We start from the raw sequence: 12,140 nt of genomic DNA on the forward strand, positions 1-12,140 counted from the left end.
TTGCTGCTTTCTCCTGCAATCTGGTGAACAATACTTTGTTTCGTACACAGTCTCCTTCGATTTGACTCATCCACGTTTTCCGTTGCCCCCCAGGAGCGCGTCTAGCATGGACGTATTGATTGGGCGGGTCCCAATCGAAGGCACTGCGGGCTAATCTTCCTGGTTCCATTCTCTGGATGTGTCCGTACCATTTTATCCGTTTGGGCATGATCATCGTGGATAGTTGGGGCATTCGTGATCTTGACATAATTTCTTCGTTCGTTGCTTTCTCCAGATATGACACACGTAGAATTTTCCAAAGACAACCACAGTGGAAACTCTCAAGTTTTCTCTCCATTAATTTCGAAAGAGTCCAAGTCTCTGAGCTGTACAGCACGGCTGATAAAACGAGTGCTTTGTACAAATTGCACTTGAGGTGCACGCTTAGCTGCTTGCTCTTCCAGAGATTTTGGAAGTTAGCAAACCGTTGTCTACCTTCTGCAAGTTTGCAATTGACTTGCAGGTCTCCATGCTTGAGGCTGACATATGATCCGAGATACTTGAACGCTTCTATGTTTTCAAACTCGTTTCCGAGAACATCTTGTACTTTGCAGGAAAACACGCGTGTGGCAACTGTTTTAGGTTTGCCACAGTATCTCGATTGGTGAATTTTTCTGCCATTGACTGTTTTGAACTTTCTTTCACACTTGTCACAGGTAAGGCTCGCCTCTAGTTGCTCGAACTTTGACTTGTCGACGACATTCTTTGACAAACCGGCTTTGCAGAATCTTGTTTGGTGCACTTTGCGTCCGGTAACTGTACTAGTAGTAGGTAACTACTACTACTACTACTACTACTACTACTACTACTACTACTACTACTACTACTACTACTACTACTACTACTACTACTACTACTACTACTACTACTACGGTAACTACTACTACTACTGTTTCAACACTTTAATTCCAAATATGAAATAAAGGCACGGTTGGCAACAAATACAAATACAAATACAAACAAAACAAGAAGAGTTATTTGTTTGGTTATTCTGTGAAGTGCTGTACGACGAAATTGTTGAAGGCATTCTTTGACCCGGTTGCTGCTTTCTCCTGCAATCTGGTGAACGATACTTTGTTTCGTACACAGTCTCCTTCGATTTGACTCATCCACGTTTTCCGTTGCCCCCCAGGAGCGCGTCTGGCATGAGCGTATTGATCGGGCGGGTCCCAATCGAAGGCACTGCGGGCTAATCTTCCTGGTTCCATTATCTGGATGTGACCGTACCATTTTATCCGTTTGAGCATGATCATCGTGGATAGTTGGGGCATTCGCGATCTTGACATAATTTCATCGTTCGTTGCTTTCTCCAGATATGACACACGTAGAATTCTCCGAAGACAACCACAGTGGAAACTATCAAGTTTTCTCTCCATTAATTTCGAAAGAGTCCAAGTCTCTGAGCTGTACAGCACAGCTGATAAAACGAGTGCTTTGTACAAATTGCACTTGAGGTGCACGCTGAGCTGCTTGCTCTTCCAGAGATTTTGGAAGTTAGCAAACCGTTGTCTACATTCTGCAAGTTTGCAATTGACTTCCTGGAGATCTCCATGCTTGAGGCTGACATATGATCCGAGATACTTGAACGCTTCTATGTTTTCAAACTCGTTTCCGATAACATCTTGTACTTTGCAGGAAAACACGCGTGTGGCAGCTGCTTTAGGTTTGCCACAGTATCTCGATTGGTGAACTTTTCGGCCATTGACTGTTTTGAACTTCCTTTCACACTTGTCACAGGTGAGGCTCGCCTCTAGTTGCTCAAACTTTGACTTGTCGACGACATTCTTTGACAAACCGGCTTTGCAGAATCTTGTTTGGTGCACTTTGCGTCCAGTAACTGTACTGAATTGCCGCTGACAGTTCTGACATCTTAAAGACTCTTGATCAGCCACCGCTGACCCACTCTCATTTTCTAGCGACTCTAAATCCGCTACTGCAGATTGTTGTTGTGAAGCTACCAACGCTGGCTTAGCCTCCGCTAAGCTTTATAATGGGACAATTTCTGCTACCTTCCAGTCATCGGGCAGAACTTCCGTCGACCAACATTTATCTATGATGTCCCAGAGCCACTCGACAATACCCTAGTGTGCTTTCAACATCTCACAGGAAATGTTATCGGGTCCACTTGCCTTGCCATTCTTCAACCTGCGGACAGCTTCAAGCACTTCTTCAAATCGAATTGGGCTCAGGTCAATCGGCAAGCTTTCAGCTGCTTCTTCGGGATCCAATCTCGTACTGCAACTGAATGTTGAGGGATTCAGGAGTTGACTAAAATGTTCCGTCCAGCGTTCAAGTCGTTCCTCTTTCGTCCGTAAGTTGACGCCAGTGCTTGAAACTAATTTGGTCAACTGGGGCCTCCATTTTCGGCAAATCTGCTGTGATGCCCCAAAAACCTCCTTTAAGTTGCCTCTGTCCGCGAAGCTCTGCACTTCTTGGCCTTTGCGTTCAAGCCATGCCCGTTTGTCTGCATGTAGAGCTTTTCTGACTTCCTTACAGCAGTTTGTGAACTCTAACAGCGCCTCCGCGCTGCTGTGTTTCTTTAACTGTAGATCGGCTCGTTTCCGGATAAGTTCCAGAGAATCTGGAGAAATCCAAGGTTTGTTCACTCGCTTGTCCGGAAGGAGGCATTTCACTGCTGCTTGGTTCAGGGCTTTTCGAAAATTGTCCCAAGACTGCTCTGTATTCTCGAAATCGCCGCTCTTATCAAGATGTAACTTGACCTCCTGCGTAAATATGTCACGCGTTGTTTCATCTTGCAGCTTTGCAGAACTGATTCTGGGCGTGAAGCATGACTTTTTAGACAAAAGTTTCATAGATACTTCCGCAATGACCAGTTCGTGATCGGTAATTGTGGTTTTCCCTCTTCTGGACCTCACATTCGTCAGACATCCTCTGTATCTCTCTGCAAACAGAATGTGATCCAGCATCTTTTTTCGACAACTCGGATCGGGAGGGTTGAAGGTGTACCGATGCACTTGTCGATGCTGGAACCATGTACCACCTACGAGCAATTTGTGTGAAGTGCAAAATGATAACAACTTTTCAGAGTTTTCATTGCTACTACTACTACTACTACTACTACTACTACTACTACTACTACTACTACTACTACTACTACTACTACTATTACTACTACTACTACTACTACTACTACTACTACTACTACTACTACTACTACTACTACTACTACTATTACAACTACTACTACTACTACTACTACTACTACTACTACTACTACTACTACTACTACTACTACTACTTCTACTACTACTACTACTACTACTACTACTACTACTACTACTACTACTACTACTACTACTACTACTACTACTACTACTACTACTGCTACTACTACTACTACTACTACTACTACTACTACTACTACTACTACTACTACTACTACTACTACTACTACTACTACTACTACTACTACTACTACTACTACTACTACTTCTACTACTACTACTACTACTACTACTACTACTAATACTAATACTAATACTAATACTAATACTACTATTACTACTAATACTACTACTACTACTACTACTACAACTACTACTACTACTACTACTACTGCTACTACTACTACTACTTAGACGTTTTACGTCGCTGCTAGGATTTGGTCGGTAGTCGACGATCCTCGCGGGTAAAATTTATAGTTAGACCATCCATGCTAAAAAACAACGGAGATGCATAAGTGAACCGAACCGGAAGTTCGCATGACAGTCTTGGTCTCTAACGATCAGAAAAAATTTTCTGAATACACACTGTTTCGGAAAACCGGTCTAGTGTAGCAGAACCCTAAGTAGTCGGGCATTTTCTGTTTTCGACGTTTCATACCGTGAAAATAATTTTTTTTTGAAAAGTAGGTTCTGAGTCGGTATTGGGTGTTGGGAAACCATTTTTTGTCAGTGTGTTGTACTCCTTGTCTAGTATATCATCTGTTTTTGCGTTTTTAGATCAATCGTACTGGGAATTCAAGTTTTGCAGGGTTTTGCCCATTAGCAGCAGGCTCCTCTCTCTTTGGGCAACCTTTAGTGTTTCCGTCTGTGCAATACATATTTCATACTTCAGAGTTGATTTGATTGCTAACAATGGATGATACAGATTGTACCTTAACGCCGGAACCCCATGGGCATGAAATTGTTATGAAAAGCCATGATTATATTGAGACAACTTCCGAAGTTGCTGGCCCAAGCACGTCAGCTCCCACTACTAAAAGAAAGCGGTCCCAGCTAACAACACCAACGCCCAAGAAGAAGACGAGGAATTGTGAAAATGGGGAGAATGATAAGGACATCCAGCTAGACTCGCAAATAAGTGCACACCGATCTCCGTATGGCCGCTTGATGTACAGTAAGTTTTTATTTAGTGAGATCAGACTTCGTAGCTATATATATATACGGTATCCATTCTGAGTTTTTTTTTAGCCGACCCGATATCAGAGGCTTCTGATCTTGACGAGATCGAACATTTGGATAGTCCCAGAGTGCATCGTAAGATAAAGAAGTCCCGCTGTTATGTGTGCGGAAGGAAATTGGCCGATATGGCACAGCACTATCAAAAATCCCACTACAGGATGACGAAGACTGTGAGACTTTATCTCTTGGATTGTAGAAGGCACTTTAATCGTTCCGGGTCATGTAAAGATCCTGTTTATGATTGCACGCTGTGCTTACGTCGCTTCGTCAACCAAACTGATCACAGGAAGAAGGGAGACGAGAGGAATAAGAAGACTAGCAGCAGCCTCCGTGATCACTTTGACAGTGATATAGTCCGTATCAACAACCCCAAGGACCCAGGAGAGATGCCTGAATTCATTCAAGACGAGTTATCTCAACTCAGAGAGCCAAAGGTGAATGGAGGAGTGCTCCTTGAGTATTTTGTGCGTGACCAAGTGAAGAAAGCTAGCAGAAAGAATAACAGCACGGACGCAGTTCATAAACGCGTGACAAAGACTTTTCAACACCATCTTAATCGTTTGTGGGTTACCACCGGGCAGTTCAAGAGACATGAAGACGCAGCGAAATTTATTGAAGAAATAAAGAAGAATGGGAACTACAAGGCTAGTAGTATGGTTCTTTTCATTGTCGTTCTCAAAAAGTACCTCAGGTACATAAAGCGAAACCAAAAACAGATAAGACTTCCGTATGACATTTGGGTTGATGTTCTGAGCGAAATTTCAAGTGATTACAGACACCAAATGAAGAAAGATCAAGTTTTGTTGATGAACAAGAAGAAGGAAGAGACCCCGACAGCAGATGAATGTGCATCGATGTTACGGTGTGTCACGGACCACCTTGATAGTCCGACGTCTGATAAGTATTCATACAACTTGCTGAAGGGTCTGGTCTTCTTTTACTTTCACTCCTTATCCGGTACCAGACCTGGACCAATTCTCAACTTAAAATACGAACAGTGGGCACCAATGCGACGAGGCGAACCCGTGTACTCAACAGATCACAAGACAGGTGCTCAATTTGCTGTGAAATTCGAGCTCACCGTGCCCCAGGTCCCATGGTTCGAGAAAATGTTTGCAGCCTTCAGGAAGGAGACTGGAATGGAGCCCTTGTACATATTTCCCACCATCCTTAACCACAAAGAGAAGTCGATCGCACGTTCAAAGATACCATCTACTTCAATTGTAGCGAGCCCGGTGACCCCATTTTCCCCCATTTGCACGAACAAAAGGCTGGACCAAGCGGTAGCAAAGAAGTGAGAGAGGACCTCAGTGATAATGAGTCGGAGATGGATGAGGAGGACGTGACTGCTATGTTTGAGGTGGAAGCCCATGAACAACACGTCGACGCCATGGAAGATGACAGCGACCTAGAAGCAGAGGAAATGGGTAACTATCTTCAGTCTGATGGTGAGGGGGGGGATGACGACGAAGAAGAATTTGACCCCCAGCAAGAAGATTTCTCAGACGTAGATGAGAATCTCTCGGTGTTTTCTTCCACTGTATCCGCCAGAAAACTCCAGAGTGTGGTCCCGGACAGCAGGAGGAAGGAGTTTATTGCTAGTCTAAACAAATTCTCTGGTAGAATTAATTGGAGAGCGGAGGAGAAAGGCCTACTTTTACTTTTTGCTCAAATAAAGACAACGCCGAATAAGCAGCAGATTTCGGCAACCATTCGTGATAAAATGGGTAGAAATCCCCATAAAAACACCGTCAACAAGATCTATGACAAACTTAAAGATCTAGTGAATCGGCTGGCCGAGTAAGAGACCTACAAACTTTAGTACTCAAACTGGTGAGACAGGACTTCATTGCTAACTTTGTTAAACTTCTTTTGTTTTATAGTGATGTTGATGTTGTGTTAAGCTTACTGTTGTTTTACTATCCTTGTTATGCAGTCTCACCTTTGTTTATTGTTTTAATTTGTTTTAGCTACTGTGTAGCCTATTTTTCGTTATATATACATTTATGTTACTCCGATTATGCATTTCAAAAACTGCTCTAGCAGTCGGGTCCGTGGCCCGCTTTCAACCACTTTCAAAGCCCATGTATATAGAAAAGGATCAAGAGGAGACGTTAATTCAAATGTTGGGGCTACATCTTGTTTTCTATTGAGATCAGAATTAGAGACCAATATTTCAAGTGGATAAGTGCAAGAAGTGGGGTGACTACCCAGTAGTGGCTATCAGTAGGCTACGTGATCAATTTTTTGATGAATTTTTGTGTCAGGTGTCACTGTTATTACTGAGCACAGATTTCACTCAGAGGCTTGTAGAAACTTTTTATACTTTCTTGCAGTGTCCATACAGGTAGGTTGTAGCTCTAGACAGTGAAAAACATGTTGTGAATCAACAACATGTTGAAAATGAGAGAAGTTTTTATCTTCAATATTAGCAGTAGGCTCCTCTCTCTTTCCACAACCACCGCTATGTAGGTACCACAAATAATGATTTTAGATACCTAGTTCCTATACTAGGATGTCTTTCTAGGCCAAAACAATGATATTGGTGCAAAAAAAAGTCATCCAAAATGTAAATTGGGAATCTCACACACGTATAAGCACTAGCAGCGTGGTCTGCTCACCAACCTACTACTAAAAAGTTAGCCCATCTTTATAGCTTGAAATTTGAAAAAGCCGAAAACACAAATTGTAGTGGTGCTAGAGAGCTTTCAGAAAAACTTTAGATCACTTTCAAGAGCCTTAGGAATGTGCAGAAATCAGCCTATGAAAAAATATTATCACTCACGTCTGTGCTAAAAAGGGGTGTAGCAGCTAGGTCTGATCACCCACGATATTAGGGTCCACTACTAGGCCGGTAGTGGGCATTTTTCCGTCCTGCAAGTTAAATGTTAAGGTCTTATCTAATAGTAGCGATGTCGAGCTACCCTCCCAGCCAGGTTTCCGCTGTCTAAGGCCCCTAGTCTAGGCTCTGCACATAGGACGTAGTTGATCATACTGAGGAGCGGCGTCTGGGACACCCGCTGATACGGACCCCCGCTGCTCCGAATAGCACGAAGGTCCCGCGCCCATACTACTACTACTACTACTACTACTACTACTACTACTACTACTACTACTACTACTATACTACTACTACCACTACTACTACTACTACTACTACTACTACCACCACCACCACTACTACTACTACTACTACTACTACTACTACTACTACTACTGCTGCTACTACTACTACTACTACTACTACTACTACTACTACTACTACTAGTAAAACTACTACTACCACTACTGCCACTACTATTACTACTACAACTACTACTTCTACCACTATTACTACAACTACTACTACTTCTACTACTACTACTACTACTACTTCTACCACTTTTACTACAACTACTACTACTTCTACTACTACTACAACTACTAATACTACTACTACTACTACTACTACTAATACTAATACTACTACTACTACTAATACTAATACGAATACTAATACTACTACTACTACTACTACTACTACTACTACTACTACTACTACTACTACTACTATACTACTACCACTACTACTACTACTACCACCACCACCACTACTACTACTACTACTACTACTACTACTACCACCACTACTACTACTACTATTACTACTACTACTACTACTCAGAGGTTTTACGCCGCTGCTAGGGTATTTTCAGTAGTCGCCGATCCTCGTGGGTGAAATTTATAGCATGGAGGGTGGAACCTCCATGCTAATAAATAACGGAGATGAATAAGTGAACGGAACCGGAACTTCGCATGACAGTCTTGGTCGCTATCGATCAGAAAAAACTTTCCGAATGCACATTGTTTCGGAAATCCCATCTAATGTAGCAGAACCCTAAGTTGTCGGGCATTTTCTGTTTTCGACGTTTAATACCGTGGAAATAATTTTTTTTGAAAAGTAGGTTCTGAGTCGGTTTTGGGTGTGCGAAAACTATTTTTTGTCAGTGTGTTGTACTCCTTGTCTATTATGTCATCTGTTTCTGCGTTTTTAGATCAACCATATTTAGAATTCAGGTTTTGCAGGGTTTTGCCCATTAGCAGCAGGCTCCTCTTTCTTTGGGTAACCTTTAGTGTTTCCGTTTGTGTAATACATATTTCATATTTCAATGTTGTTTTGATTGTTGTTCCATGGATGATTCAATTTGCACGTTCACGCCGGAGCCTTCCGGTCATGAAATTGTATTGCAAACCCACGATTATATTGGTTCGAGTTCCCAAGTTGTTGGTAAATGCACGTCAGCTTCCATTACCAAACGAAAAAGGTCCAAGCTAGTTACACCAACACCCAAGAAGAAGAAGAGGAATTCTGGAAAAAATGAGGAGGACAAGGACAGCCAGCTAGACTCTCAACCAAGTGAACACCGGACCCCGTAAGGCCGCCTGATGTACAGTAAGTTTTTTTTAGTGAGGTCAGACTTCGTTGCTATATATATATATATATATATATATATATATATATATATATACGGTATCCATTCTGATTTTCTTTTTAGCCGACACGATGTCAGAGGCTTCTGACCTTGACGAGATCCAACAGTTTGATAGTCCCCAAGTTTATCGTGTGACCAAGTAGTCCCAGTGTTATGTGTGTGGAAGAAAATTGGCCAATATGGCCCAGCACTACCAGAAGTCCCACTGCCGCATGACGAGAAGTGTCAGACTTTATCTCTTGGATTACCAAAGGCATTTTAATCGTACCGGATCATGCAAAGATCCAGTATTTGATTGCACTCTGTGCTTGAGGCGCTTTGTCAACCAAACTGACCATAAGAAGAAGGGGGATGCGAGGAACAGAAAGGCTATCAACGGCCTCCGTGATCATTTCGACAACGATACAATCAGAATCAATAACCCCAAGGACCCCGGAGAGATGCCGAAATTCATTCGAGACAAATTATTTCAACTCAGAGAACCGAAGGTGAATGGGGGAGTCCTCCTTGAGTATTTTGTGGGGGACCAAGTGAAAAAAGTCAGCCGAAAAAATAATAGCACGGACGCTGTACTTAAACGCGTCACAAAACCCTTCCAACACCATCTCAATCGCTTGTGGGTGACGACCGGCCAATTCAAGGGGCATGAGGAAGCAAGCAAATTTATTGAAGAGATCAAGAACAGTGGGAATTACAAAGCTAGTTCGATGGTTGTTTTCATAGTCGTACTAAAAAAGTACCTGAGGTACATAAAACGCAACCAAAAGCAGATCAAACTTCCCTACGACATTCGGGTCGACGTTCTGAGAGAAATTTCGAGTGACTACAGACACCAAATGAAAAAAGATTAGGTGTTGTTAATGAATAAGAAGAAGGAAGAGACCCCGTCGGCAGACGAGTGTGCACAGATGTTGAAGTGTGTCACGGACCACCTGGATAGTCCGACCTCTGATAAGTACTCATATAACTTTCTGAAGGGTTTGGTGTTCTTCTACTTTCATTCATTGTCCGGTACCTGACCGGGACCAATTCTGAATTTGAAATATGAACAGTGGCCAGCATAGCGACGCGGTTAACCGGTATACTCAACGGAGCACAAGACAGTTGCGCAATGTGCAGTCAAGTTTGAGCTCACCGTGTCTCAAGTCCCGTGGTTCGAGAAAATGTTTTCGGCCTTCAAGAAGGAGACAGGAATGGAGACCTTGTATATATTCCCGACAATCCTTAACCAAAAATAGAAATCCAGCGCTCGTTTCGTCAAGGACTCGCTCAGTGAGATAGCACCAAAGTCCCTCCTCACTAAAAAGTTCAACCCGATATCAATGAGAAGAGTGATATCAACATACTTGTGTGGACAAAAAGAAAAGAATCCACAACTCTACCAAGCACATTTAAATCAGACTGCCCACCAGGACAAAACAGATACGAGACACTACGTGATGGAATTACTAAATTCAGGGAAGGTATTACAAGAATATGGGAAGCTTTTTCGCCTACCGACAGAGAGAATCAGAACCCTCCCCTCTAACTTAACGCCTGAAGAATTCAACATGATGCGCAGAGAGACCATCTTTTTCAATTGTGGCGAGCCCGGTGAACCCATTTTCCCTCATTTGTACGAACAAAATCCTGGACCAAGTTGTAGTAGAGAAGTGAGAGAGGACCTCGCTGATAATGACTCGGATATGGATGAGGAGGACGTTAAGGCTATGTTTGAGGTGGAAGCGCACGTACAACACGTGCACGCATTGGAAGATAATAGCGACCTCGATGCAGAGGAAATGGCACATTATCTTGAATCTGATTGTGATGGGTGTGGTTAGGGCGACAAAGAAGAATTTGACCCCCAGCAAGAAGATTTCTCAGACTTGGATGAGAACCTCTCTGTCGTCCCGGAAAGCAGGAGGGGGGAGTTTATTACTAGTCTAAATAAATTCTCTGGCAGAATAAACTGGAAAGCGGAGGAGAAAAGTCTGCTATTTATTTTCGCTCAAGTAAAGACGACCCCGAATAAGCAACAGATTGCGGCGGCAATTCGTGAAAAACTGGGGAGAACACCCCACAAAAACACCGTAAACAAGATCTATGACAAACTTAAGGCTCTGGTTAATTGGCTGGCCGAGTAAGGGTCCTAAAAACTTGATTACCTAAACTGGTGAGACGAGACTTTACTGCTAACTTTGTTATTCTTACTTTGTCTTATACTGATCTTGATGTTGTGTTAAGCTTACTATTGTGTTACTATCCTTGTGTTACTATGCAGTCTCACCTTTGTTTATTGTGGAAATTTGTTTTAGCTACTGCGTAGCCTATCTTTTGTTATATAGCCAATTATGTTACTCAGATTATGCATTTCGAAAACTGCTCTAGCAGTCGGGTCCGTGGCCCGTGTTCAACCAGCTATAAAGCCCATGTAAATAGAAAGAGATCAAGAGGAGAAGTTAATTCAAATGTTGAGGCTAGATCTTGTCTTCTATTGAGATCAGAATTAGAGACCAATATTTCAAGTGGGTAAATGCAAGTAGTGGGGTGACTACCCAGTAGTGGCTATCAGTAGGCTACGAGATAATTTTTTGTGTCATGTGTCACTGCTATTAGTGAGCAGAGAACTCTCTCAGAGGCTTGAACAAATAACCATTCTTGCAGTGTTCATACACTTAGGTTGTAGCTCTAGACAGTGAAAAACATGTTGTGAATCAGCAACATGTTGAAAATGAGAGGAGTTTTTATCTTCAATATTAGCAGTAGGCTGCACTCTCTTTCCACAAACACCGCTATGTAGGTACCACAAATAATGATTTTAGATACCTAGTTCCTATACTAGGATGAGTTCTCAGGCCTAAATCATGAGTAAGGTTAGGTGAATAAAAATTTTGACCAAATTGTAAATTGAGAATTTCCTGCATGTAGAAGCACTAGCAGCGTAGTCTACTCACCAATCTACTACTAAAAAGTTAACCCATCTTTATTGCTTGAATTTTGAAAAAGCAGAAAACAAAAATTGTATTGGTGCTAGAGAGCTTTCAGAAAAACTTTAGATCACTTTCAAGAGCTTTAGGAATGTGCAGAAATCAGCCTATGAAAAAATATTATCACTGACGTCTGTGATAAAAAATGGTGTAGCAGCCAGGTCTACTCACCCACGATATTTGGGTCCACTACTAGGCAGGCTAATAAAATGGATGTCGAGCTACACTTCTAGCCC

This window comes from Convolutriloba macropyga, chromosome 11, assembly GCF_964194025.1.
Source record: "Convolutriloba macropyga chromosome 11, txConMacr16.3, whole genome shotgun sequence".
NCBI classification, from domain to species: Eukaryota; Metazoa; Xenacoelomorpha; order Acoela; family Convolutidae; genus Convolutriloba; species Convolutriloba macropyga.